The sequence below is a fragment of the Mirounga angustirostris genome, unplaced genomic scaffold, assembly GCF_029215605.1.
Source record: "Mirounga angustirostris isolate CCGP_5_RB_7025 unplaced genomic scaffold, mMirAng1.0.hap1 SCAF_195, whole genome shotgun sequence".
Taxonomy (NCBI): Eukaryota; Metazoa; Chordata; class Mammalia; order Carnivora; family Phocidae; genus Mirounga; species Mirounga angustirostris.
Window position 1 is genome coordinate 9,214 of NW_026991903.1, and position 12,524 is coordinate 21,737.

General features: G+C 53.0%; 1 long non-coding RNA gene across 3 annotated transcripts in view; it reads left to right on the plus strand.

Annotated features, from left to right (window-relative positions):
* Positions 1–1,249: 1,249 nt before the first annotated feature.
* LOC135363418 (uncharacterized) overlaps positions 1,250–12,524 on the plus strand; it is a 29,727-nt gene continuing 18,452 nt past the window's right edge. For 2 of the 3 annotated variants that reach the window (XR_010409104.1, XR_010409103.1), the window contains exons 1-6: positions 1,251–1,353; positions 1,644–1,886; positions 2,896–2,994; positions 3,945–4,137; positions 7,481–7,607; positions 8,028–8,127. This is a non-coding gene — a long non-coding RNA (uncharacterized LOC135363418). Of the gene's footprint in view, positions 1,354–1,643; positions 1,887–2,895; positions 2,995–3,944; positions 4,138–7,480; positions 7,608–8,027; positions 8,128–12,524 lie in introns of all 3 variants that reach the window. The other variant, XR_010409102.1, reaches the window with a different exon arrangement.

The window sequence follows — 12,524 nt, forward strand, 5'->3', positions numbered from 1 at the left end:
GGCTTTGTTTTGGTGGTGTCCATTGTAATATCTCTACTGTCATTTCTGATTTTACTCCCCTCTTTTTCTTTCTTGGTGTGTGTAGCTAAAGTTGTGTCAATTTTGTTTTATATATATTTTTTAGATTGATTGATTGATTGATTGATTTGAGAGAGAGTGCACAAGAGGAGAGGCAGAGGGAGAGAGAATCCCAAGTTGACTCCACACTGAGCACAGATCCTGACACGGGGCTTGGTATCAATTCCCTGAGGTCATGACCTGAGCAGAAATCATCATTCGGATGCTTAATCAACTGAGCCACCCAGGCACCCTATCTTTCCTCTTTTTTTTTTAGTCCCTCTTTCATTTATTTCTGTTCTGATCTTTGTTGTTTCCCTCCTCCTACTGACTTTGGGCTCTGTTCTTCTTTTTCTAGGTCACAAGGTGTCACATTAGGGTGTGTGTTTGAGATTTCTCTTCCTTCTTGAGGCAGGCCTGTATCGCTCTAACCTTCCCTCTTAGAACCACTTTTGGTGCCTCTCACAAATGTTGGTATGTGTTTAAACAGCATTGAATTCTATTTTGTCTGATTATAGCCCTTCCAGCTCTCTCTTGGATCCCACTTGCGCAGAACATCTTTTCTGTCCCATTACTTTTGGTCTGTGTTATCCTTAGGCACATGGATGGGTGTTGTGTTTCCAGCCACTGTATGTCCTTTGATTGGACATTTCACCGGATTCGTTTTAAGTCACTGTCCACCGTGTTCTGCTCTGGGTTTGCATAAGCCAGTTGACTTGAATAAAGAAAGTCCAGACCCTGGATTTGTCTCTCCTTTTACTTTCACCTTGGAGTTATTTGTAATAACAAAGACTGTTTATTGAGTCCCTGCTGTCGGTGAGGCCATTGATGTGTGTTGACCCACTTGATTCCTTCTGTAACCGAGCGTGATAGGGACAATCCTTTTCCCCATTCTAGAGGTGAGGAAACTAAAGCTCAGAGAGGCTCAGTCTGTGTGTCTAGTAACTATCCATGGAGCTCGGCCTCTGTGCCAGGCCGTGGTATAGGCCAAAGATACAGAAGAGACCAGAGGGGTCCTTGGGAATCAGGACGTCCTCTAGCAACCCTTCTGCCCTCTCTGAGTGCCGGCCATACCACGCTGGCTCTGGACATGCGCACTCTGGACCCTGCTCCTGCCACTCCAGGGCAGGCGCTGTGTGCCCTGTCTGTGAGGGCGATCCATCCTCCCCGCATCCAGCTCATGGTCAGGGGCAGGGTCACTGAGGGGGCGGCCTGGAGAAGGTTGGGAGATGACCATGCCTTTTTCTCTTAACAGGAAGGACCTGCTTCTGTCTGAATTATGGAGTCTGGTACTAGGTAGGTACCAGATGGCCAGGGCTGGGGGTGGAGGGTGCAGGAGGAGGGCCTGAATGTGGACAAAGAAAGGAGTCCAGTCCATATTTGGTGATATTTTCCTTCACAGAGCTAGGTTCTAATTCTGACTTCCTGCTCACAGCTGTGTATCTTAGCACTTCCTAGCCCTGAGCCTCAGTTTCTATATCTGTGAAAGGGATTATTTGAGGATTAAATGACAATACGGGGAGGGAATGTAGAGCAGTTAGAATTTTTATTGAGGGGCCTTTAGTTTGTTTCCTTTGTCTTTTTAGTTCTTCCATATGACCTTTCGTGAGCACCTTTATGCGTAAAGCTCTTACCAAGTACAGGATGATCCTCTCAGGACATTTCCCAGAAGTGGACTTCTTCAGTGACAGGCAGTGACCAGCCTGATATGTGCTGTCAAGTTTCTCCCAAAAAGCTTCCAGCAGGACTTCCAGCAGCACGGACTGAAAGAGCCAGTTTTACATGCAGCCTTTCCGAGCCAGGGGTCTTATTTAAAGATAGCTTGGCTGGTAAGTGAAAATCAGTGTCTTATTGGGGGGTTGTAGGGTCTTTAGCTTTTTGTTTTGTGTACAGATTTGTTCAAATAAATTCAGTGTCAGTATAATGAAATGAAAGATAAGAGAACCCACTGCCGTGTGAGAAGATTTAAACGACTGTATTTTGTTAGACTCCAAGAGCCCCAGCCTTATTTTTCTTTGAACTTTTGACATTAAATATTCCTATTCCCAGACTTTTACAGTGTGATTTTGAGAGCTCTGTTCCTCTGTTCTTTGTTATAATCAAAAAGTAGATACTTCAGAGCATAACCCGCATTAACCAGGTTACCTCCTACTGAATTAGACACAGTTCACATTACAGTTCTGGGTGGAAACTGTGCCCATAAATGAAGCCTATTTTTTGCTGGAACATTCTCAGGGGTTGCAGGCATGGGGTGGGGGGCAGGTGACATGAAAGGACCCGGGACAGCCTGTGGTGCTGGTGGGCCTAGCCGTACCTCCCAGGCATGTTTGGGAGTGAGGCCCGTGGCCTTCTCCCTGAGGAGCTGAAGCCTTTCCCGACTTGCCCCTTTTCTCCCTGGGTCTGTGGACTTCAGTGAAGGATCTGGTTCACAGTGTCAGAGCACGCCCTCTCACTGTGTTCAGGGGCCTGCTCTTTCAGAAACCATCAGTGGCTGTCTTTCAAAACATCTGGAACAACTGAAGGCCCCTGAGGGGACTCTTTCAGAAGCCCTTGGAAAACTGCATCTTAACTCCTCGTCAGATGAGTCTGCTGCGACTCCTGGCTCCATCCCAGGGGAGTCCCTAGTCCCAGGAACCTGCCATTTGAAGTGTGTATGTTATGGCATTGGGAACTTTGCCACCTGAGTCCTAGCTAGACACCAGCTCACATTTTTGCTTCTCTTTTTGGAAAAGTGCCAGGCACATCTTTGGATTCTTCTTGATCACTCCCTCCTTTGGTCTTGCACACGGTCTGCACACAGATCGTTGCATTGATAGAACTCATTCTTCCCTTCTGCAGATTCCCAGAAGGCACTGCTAGGCGTACGACCCTCTGTTTAGCCAACTAGAAATCGTGGTTTTGAATAGCCTCAGTGTGACTGTTTTCAGCGAGAACGAGGTGAGTGGCTTGCAGAAGGGGAGCAGGAGGGCTGTGTGATTGCTGACCGAGGGGGACCCCAGGCTGTGCTCCATGGGCGCACCTGCTCTGCAATAGCTGTCGTTCCCTCCCACTGCCCACTTGTGTTCGTGCCGCCTGTCACAGGGGACCCGCCAATGCCCCACATCTTGGCCTGGGTGGTGCCTGTCACAAAAACGCCAAATGGAACAAATGGCGTGGCCTGAAACCTGTTATATTTGTAAAATTCTAGTCAGAATCCTGTGTCCGGGATCCTCTGGTAATTTCCTAATTGGTGTTAAAAAATAAAGGGGTACGCAGGCTCAGTGCCTCACATGATGGCTTTCTGGTTGGCATTTACCCTGTGCTAGGGGAGGTCATAGAAGGGGACAGAACATCTCTCTTTGCACGGTAGCCCGGTCACACCCATAGCATCTGGCTGTGAGCTGTGGGTAGATCGTGCGCCCTGGGGTGAAATTAGTGAGACCTGGAACAAGATCATCTCACCAGCAGGGGCCTGAAGCCAGTGGAGGGACACACTGCTGCAAGCCGCTTTGCATTGCTGGGGGGATTACAGAATGATCATTTGATCCCTGTCCGTGTTCGAAAATGGCCAAGTCATTATTGTGAAACCTGAAAATCAGGCCCCGCTGAGAGAAGAGAATCCTTCACCAGTGTTGGCGGGACCCTGAAACCCTGCCCCTCCATTCATGTCATCTTTCCTGAGTGCCTGCCCTGGGCAAGGCAAGGGCTTTGGGGGGAGGCCAAGATAGATGCAGTCCCGGTGTCCAGGGGCCCAGGTTCCCATCAAGGCGTGTGGCCTGTCAACAAATACGTGGTGAGCAGAACAGAGAGGGGAAGTCACTCCGTGCCATTTGAGGGGCTGGAGGAAGGTTTTCTGTGCCATTTGAGGGTGATGTCACTGACGCATGGCCCTCCTGTCCCCCCCGCAGGGTACCAGATCGCCACCGCCTGGCCGGTAGCAGCCCCAGTACGTTCACCACGGTGGAGGTGGGTGCCACGGTGAGGCAGTTCACGGGCACCGAGCTGGCCCCAGAGTCGGCATACATCTTCAGGCTGCCGGCCAAGACGAGGCAGGGCTGGGCGAACCGCTGGAGGGCCCCGTCATCACCACTGAGAAGAGAGGTAAGGCCCGAGGCCCAAGTCCACTGTCGTGGTGCTATGGGGAGGAGAGCTGGGCAGGAAACGGAGCCGGGTACTTGCAGGGTAAACGGCTTCCAGGTCAGGCCCTGTACTGTCGCATGTCTACATAGCCTGACGTTTATCAGCCAGGCAGGAATGTCCCCGGTTTAATGCTGGAGACTGGGCTCAGAGAGGTTGTGTAACTGGCCCAGGGTGGCTCTGAGTCACCGTGTTGGAAGGCAGCTCCCTGAAGCCAGGCACTTGGTCTCTGATGTTCAAAACCACGTGCCCAGCTGAGCAGGTGCTCAGTAAAGTTTCCTGTGGAGCAGTCCTCGGGAGATCTGTCTTCATGGACGCCGCTTCTGTCCCAAACACTGGCAAGGTGCTTATTGTACATTGTCTTGGTTTATCCTCACCAAAGCCTGGGGAACAAAGCACTGTGAGCTCCAGTTCTACAGAAGAAGTGGGGGCCCAGACAGATTCAGTCAGTTGCCGGGGACGCAGCTGTGGGGAAGTGATGTGAACACCCTCCACACACCCCCCAGACCCCCTCTTCCCACACCAATCTTCTGTGAGTTCCCATCTCGACAAGCCCCTGACGTGCCCTTCAGCCTCACTCTGGAATCTGCCTCAGCAGGCTCCCTAACCAAGGCCACCCCAAGTCCAGGTGTGGAGGTCAGGGCCAGGCCCAGAGGTCTGAGGGAAGAAGACGACAGGAAGTCACTTGCACGCAGAGCCGACGGGTGTGCTCGGAGAGATGACTTGTCCTACTTCCTGTCTGGGCGTGCCTAGTGCCAGGCTCTGGAGCTGTGTTACCTTAGGCAAGGCCCTTCCCCTCTCTGTTCCCTGGCGCCCACCTGGTGGCACTTGGGAAGCACCCGAGGGCCAGCACTGTCCACGTGGTGCCATGGCCTTGCTCAGAGTGTGAGCCGGTGTCCCCGCGTGTGATCACTCTAGGACAAGATCTAGAGCAGATGGTTTAAGTGAGGCAGGGGTTGAACCCAGAGTGCATGAAAAACAATCCAAAGGGCCGATCCGAAGCCTACCAAAGATAGAAGGCAAAAGAGGCCGGTGTGCACTGAGCTCTTGCCATGTTCTGGCCACCTTCCAGGCATTGCAGCCCATTGCTCTCTCTACTTCCACACATCAGGCCGAACCTGTCCTCTAGGGTTTTTGTGGAGGCTTCATTCCACAGGCTAGACTGATGAAAGCATTGGCCATTGGCCATCGATTGAACCTCCAGCCCCTCTCCCGTCCTCAGAAGTCATGGGTGGGACCAAAAGTTCCAACCCTCTGATCACAAGGTTGGTTGTCCTGGTGACCAGCCCACATCCTCATTAACATGACACGACACCTTTGTCACTCTGGACAAAGACATGTATATGAGAAACAAGTTTTCTGATCCGAATGGCTAAATAGATATTCTTCTTACAAGTCACAACATTGCAAACATGGCTCCAGTCTCTGCTTCTGTGCTCACAGGACGCCCTCCCAGGGGCCAATGTGCAATCTCTCTCCTCTTCTAAGGATGTTTGGATCTCCTTATTGCCTCAGTATTTGTCAAATGATTGCTGAATCCTAAATTGCTTCTCAAAATATGCCTTTCTTCACGTTCAGCAACTGATCATGTGGAACACTTGGGCTTGCCGTGTGAATTAGGTATTATGATACCTTGCTCATGCTCATCTGTCCAGACTTTGCAGTTACATTTGCAAGCAGCTTTGCTGTTAGTGACCTTCAAGCTGGAAGGTGGTCCTCTTTTTTTTTTTTTTTTTTTTAAAGATTTTATTTATTTATTTGACAGAGAGATAGCGAGAGCAGGAACACAAGCAGGGGGAGTGGGAGAGGGAGAAGCAGGCTTCCTGCCAAGCAGGGAGCCTGATGTGGGACTCGATCCCAGGACTCTGGGATCAGGACCTGAGCCGAAGGCAGACGCTTAACGACTGAGCCACCCAGGCGCCCGAAGGTGGTCCTCTTGACTTTAGGTGTCATTGAAAAGACCCCTAGATACTTTGTTTTGGGGTTTGGGGGGCATCGGTAGGTTTAGCTTGTATTTGTAGGACCCAGGGCTCTATATATGCATTTATGTCATGTAGATTTCTAGAAATGTAATTGTTGGGTTAAAAGGCAAGTGCATTGAAAACCTTGATAGATAAAACCAAATTGCCTTCCAAAAAAGAAACCAGTCCCTGGATTAGAGTGCTTCCTACTGCACCGTGACTTGCTCTTAACTGCAAGGTCTGCAAAACCCTGTGCCCATATAAGCTGGCATCCATAGGTCACGGGGGTAAGGACACCAACGTATCTTTTAGGAGGACACGGTTCAACCCACGACAAAGGAGTTTTCCTACAACAAAACTGTGGCCTGTACTCTGGGACCAGGACAGCGTTTCCTAAGATGCTGGTGACGTCCTATAGACAGTGGCTGTGTAGGCATCACGGGGAATTCGGCGTGTATCCCTGTTTCTGGACAAGCTTCACCACCCTTCTGTGGCCAGGGGTCCTGGGCGTGCCCTTTGTCCATCTGTCTGGTCACAGCTTGAGCAGTTCTTGTCCTTATTTGCTGAGTATTCCAGAGGAGACCCAGGACCCAGAGCCCCTGTCCCCCTGGCCTGCACTCTGGCTGCTGCAGCCCTCCCCAGACTAATTAACCAACAAATTGACGGGAGGGAGAATGTGAGCTGGGCATCCCTGTGTGCATCCTGGTGTGGGTTAAATTCTGAGATTCATGGCCTGGCTGCCACCATTCACGTTCCACAGGGTGTCGAAACGTCGAATGAGCACCTGCCCTACCCTAGGCCCTTCCTATGCCACCTGACATTGGAGGGACCACGGGGCTTCCAGCTTAGGTCTGAGTCAGGGCAGAATAGGGGTGATCTGGCATGCAGAGCACTTACTGCCCCCCCCCCCCCCACGCAGTGAGTCGGCCACGAACCTGGGTGGCTGTCAGGGACAGGGTGTGGCCAGCCAGTAGATGATCCAGAACCAGCCCACATGCATAGTTCCCTTAGAGTTCTGGGTTCACTAGGCATTGGGCAGCGTCGTCACCCACCTGCTACCTGGGCCGTAGTCCCCGCCTTAGCCTGGGGTCCTTCAAGTATTTGGGATAAGATGCTCAGTGTCCACATACCACACACCGGCATCAGGAAACCCGGGCTCTCGGGGTCTGATCCTCTACCTGGGGGCCCCTGTGCTCCTCTTCATGAATGTGGCACCTACCTTTTTGTCTGTAAACAACCAAGAACCCCTGTTTGAATTAGTGACTTCCTCCAGTGCAGTTGGCTGATTCAACTTGAAGCGGAGGTCTTGAGACCCCGTGGGCGGGCTGACCTTGATGTATTTGCAGCCTCCAAGAGATGAGAGCCTGAACAGCCTTCTTCAGGAAAACCAGATCTACTACTGGGAGCTGGAGTCAGAGGTATCCTCAGCCAAGATGCTCAAAACCACTTCGGCTTTATGGGCTGAGCTCCCAGGTGAGACACTTCCCTGTCCTGACACAGGCGCCGCCCTGAGCACCCAGGAGGGGAACCGTTGTGCATGTTCTCTCTGTGCAAGGCATTGTGGGAGATGCCGTGGAGGGCCAGAGGAGATGGGGCTCACCTCCAGGGGGCACAGCCACTGGGGTGGACAGGTCTCTGTGGCAGCCCAGGTGTGCACGGAGAGGGGTGGCCCATGGAGAGCTCCTGGGCTTTGGGGACTTGCACCCAGTGTGGCAATCAGGGGAGGCTTCACGGAGGAGGAGCCATTTGAGATAGGTTGTCAGGGAAAAGGGATTTCACCGAGGACACCAGGGAAGGTAAGACTTACAAGGGCCCAGCAAAGCTAAATGTTCAAGGAGTGGGAAGAACGAGGTGTTCCCGGGCCAGCTGACCCCTGTCTCTTTCCACCTGTAGCTCTGAGAAACACCGGTGTCATGAGGTCATCCTGACGGCCTACAACATCATCGGCGAGAGCCCAGCAGCGCGCCCGTGGAGGTGTTCGTCGGCGAGGCCGGTAAACTCGGGGTGCCCCCGCCATCTGGGAGGCCTGGCCTGGCGCTCTCAGGGGCCGAGCAGCATGCCCGTGTTGAGGAGCATGGTGCCTGTGCGAGGCCGGGAGGCTCCAGGTCCCTGCTGGGAGAGCCGGGACCTGCTGAGGACTGGGCTGACCCGGCGGCCTGAGAGACCCATCCAGTCTTGCTTTCAGACCTGAGGGTTCATTTCACACCCAGAGCCCTCCTCGTGTGTCCCAGGTTGTGCTCCCGGAGAGAGGCTGCTGCCTCCACGGAAATCCAGGCATATGGGGACCTTGGCCTCTGCCGGGAAGTTTGTGCTTGGTCGCCCATGGTCCTTGGCGGGCCCCAGCAGCGGCGCGGGCCCCAGCAGCGGCCCAGCCCCCACGTCAGCCTGACCTGCTCACAGCTCCGTCGCAGGTCTCAGAAAGCCATGTGGATCATTGTTTGTTCCCCTTTTAGATAAGATGCAGCCCCTGAGTTTGTTTATAGGGCTGTGCCTTCTGTGGAGGCTCTCAGAGAGGTCATGTCATGTTCAGAGCAGATTGGGCTCCTGTGTGACCCGAGGGCCCTGTCCGCTCTCCCGCCCTGTGCCGGCGTCCTGCGCAGATCAGCTGGGGCAGGTAGAGGGCTGAGCTTCAGGCCAGGAACAACAGGAACTCCCTCTGAGCACAGAGCCCTAGGCTTGGAGCAGAAGGTGGTTCAGTCTCTGGGCCTGCCTGCAGAAATGTGCCAGATGACCTTTCGAAATTTGAAGAGGTTACTGTTATAAAACAAAGAACAGCACTGGGGGCCTAACTTAGCAGGATTTTTCTGGAACGGTCAAGCAACCTCTGTAGCAAGTGAGAAGGAGTGAAGTACGATGCCTGGAGTGTAGGTTGTGTTGGCTTCTCTGTAGGTCTGTCGCCAGGGGTTAGGGGTCTGGCTGGTGGGGTGGGGTCTGGGGAGCCAGCGTTTGGGGCAGATGGGACTCACTTCAGAGGAGCCCCCGAGCCCGAGCAGGAGCATGGGCAGGGAGGGGAAGTGCTTCGCGCCGTCTGGAAGGCGGGGGCTCCAGTCCTATCTGGCACCTGGGCCCACGTTGGTCCCCACGGGGGCTGGGGTGAGGGGAGTGCACGGCCAGCCAGCTTCCATCCGCAGCACCTGAACTGCCCATGGGCGGCCTGCAGCCCAGACCCGGGCCACTGGAGGCACAGCCTGAGTCACAGGGGCCAGGGCAGAGGCTCAGAGGAGAGGACTGGAGCCAGCCAGGGAGGGAGGCAGGCAGGCCCAGGGAGCCGTGTCGGTCGGCCAGGTCACCAGGGGCCTGAAGGCCAGCCCTGTGCTCTCTGCCGTGTGTATCGGGGCAAAATGCACGCAGCGTGAAGTGTGCCGCCCCCACCGCCTGGAAGCAGATGGTGTGGCACGGGGCGCACTCACGCTCTGGCACGGCCATCACCCCTGCGTGGGCAGAACCCCCCTTCCCAGAGAAAACCCCCTTTCCATCCAGCTGTCCCTCCCTCCCCTTGTCCCGCTTCCCAAACGTTGCAGCCTGGAGGTTACCGTCTGATTTTGGAATCTGGCGATGCTGAATGTCTCACAATATCTGTGCTCTCGAGCTGGCTTCTTTCACCAGACACGTTTTTGAGGTACATAGCACGCGTCAACACCTTGTTGCTTCTCTCGGCTGGAGAATATTCCAGTGTGTGCACATACACTTTGTGTCTCTCCCGGGCTGTTGTGGGTTACGTGGCTTGTCCTGGCCAGCCGGGTTCTGTGAGGAGAGCTGCTGTGAACACTGGTGCATGGGTATTTTCCAGCAGCGCTGAGCTGATGCTGCATCCAGCTGGGAAGGGGGAGCCATGGAGGCTGCAGCCGGGGGTCTGGCCTTGAGGTGGGGTGCAGGCTCCTCCTGCACCCTGGGGCCTTGGTGAACTGGGGTTTGATTTCCTGAGGCAGCAGGCCCAGGCACCTCTGTCCTAGGTCACAGTGAAAATTCTGTGAGACCGAAGAATGAGAGGTCTTTGGCCTGGCGCCTGGCCCAGGGACGCACGGACAGCTGTCTGTCCATCTGCACTCCAGGGGTGGGGCAGGGTGAGCAGCCCCTGACCACCCCTAGCTCAGCTTCCCCTCTGGCATCAGCCCAGTTTTAAAGGCAGAATGTGCTCCCTCTCCCAACTCAGACGGGCCCATCTACAGAACCGAGATAGTCATGGCAGAGGAGAGGAAAACCGGTGTCAACCCCTAGAAAGCTCTGACCCAAGGGGGTGTTGGCAGCAAGGAGCAGTCTTGGCCCAGGAAGTGACCGAGGCAGCCAAGTGCTCGGCCTGGGCCTGAGGTACTGGCCCAGACAACCCTGATGTTCAGAGCCTGGCCAGGGGCCGGGAGACTGCAGTCTGGCTCCAGATTGAGGGGACACGCTGCATAGCCCACAGAGTCAGCTGCAGGGGCTCCAGAATTTCCCCAGAGGAGCAGTTTGGGGGAGCGGGCAAGTGCGGCTCACTGGTGCAGAAAGAATGGGGGGCCAAGGCCAGGGGCTGCCTCCCCTGCATGAGGGAGGTGGTACCAATGTGGGGCTGAGTTCAGGTGGTGGGGAACCTTCGGAAACCACCCTTGGGGTTACTCCTCCTGTTTCACCTGGGTGGGAGATACTGTCAGGGACACCGTGTGTATGGCCTTGCCCTCATAAATAAACCCTCTGTGAACAGCGTTGCAAATCCCTTACAACCTGTCTCATTTTCTCCTTGGGAGAAAATGCTAGAAGCAGACCCCCTGGCTCAGAGGATGTGAGCGTTTTATGCTTGGAGAAACTGAAAGTCATTGACACGTCGTGCCCTGGGGACCAAGATGCGGGTCTCGTGGCCTCTCTGCTTCCACATCTCCATCTTGCCTGATTTGTTAGGTGAGAATACATCTCCCTGGCGTTTGGTCCGCAAGCCTTTCATCCCTACTGTGCCATCAGATGCCTGTGATTGTACACGGCGCTGTTTCTCGTGGGGCTTAGCGTCCTGGGGGTGATAGGTGAGAGCTCTGAATACATCAGGGATGTAACGTCTGACCCGACTTGGGTCCCGTGGTTTCTCTGTTCTGTTGTCTGTCCCTGAATTTCCTTTGCTAAAATGGCGTGGTCAAACCTGTCGCTCTGCGGCGTCTCCGCTTCCTGTCCAGGAGCCCAACGAGGACCCGGATTGTCTTCCAAATTGTCATAGTTCCATGGTATCTGTCAAGTCTTTAGCGCATCTGGAATTTGTTTCTGTGCTTGGCCAACGTGAGCTTCTCAGTGATATTTGAACACTCACAAACTGATATCAATGGTAAAGTGGTCCTGACATTCATTCAGAATCGTGTGCTGATTCTTTAAATATATGTAAGCATGTTGGGAGAGAGAATTCATATGCCATACAATTCACCAGTTAAAGTTTACAATTCAGTGGTTTTTAGCATATTCAGCATATGCTATTTTCATATACTTATTTTATTTTATATATTTTACATTTCTTATATATTTTTATACATAAGATATCATAGTATATTTAGTATATCCATCTCAAATCGTATTTTAGAACAGTTTCATCACCCCCAATGGAGACCCTGTACCTTGGGATACACCCCCCATGTCACCAGCACCCTTCTGCCCCAGGCAAACACTCATTTACTTTCTCTCTATAGATCTGCCTTCTGGGCACTTGAGACAGGCGGCATCGTACAATAGGTGGTATTTTGTGACTCCTTTTTCATTTCATGTACTTTCTACAGTCATCCACACGGTAGCATGTTTCTGAAATCCGTGCTATGTTATTGTTGGATTACACTGCATGAATAGAGCACAGACTACCAGCTTATCAGTAGATGAACACATGGCTTACTTCCGGCACTCAGTGCTTCATACTGGGGTGGGAAGACTCACTGTGGGGCCTCCAAAGAAGAGCATTGTGTGTGAGTGAAGTGGCAAGAGCGGGGGACCATGACCATTCATGCCACGCGACCTGCCATGAGGTGAGAGTCTCATGGACGCTGACTCAGGAACACAGATTGTGAAACACAAATCTGTGGTTATTCTCTTCCTAGTTAGGGAGGAGGTTTGTTTTCCAGGTGAATTGATGTGTATTTGCAAGGAAGTAACACATATTTAAATTGTGCATGTTGAAGTGTTTTCACATGCATATACATTCATGATTTGATGGTGATGGGAAATTTCATTGAGAAATTGGGCACCATTAATTGCAGTGTTTAAGGAAACATACACCTAGGGGAACACACCACTCGCCAAACTAACACACACGCACACACACAAACCCTGAGAATCACAGCACATGGATTCACATGTAGACACACCTACTGCCACACACAAACTTATACCACCTAAGGGCAGCACAGTAGCTTCCGGGGACAGTGCCATGTGGCCACGGGTCTTTACCCG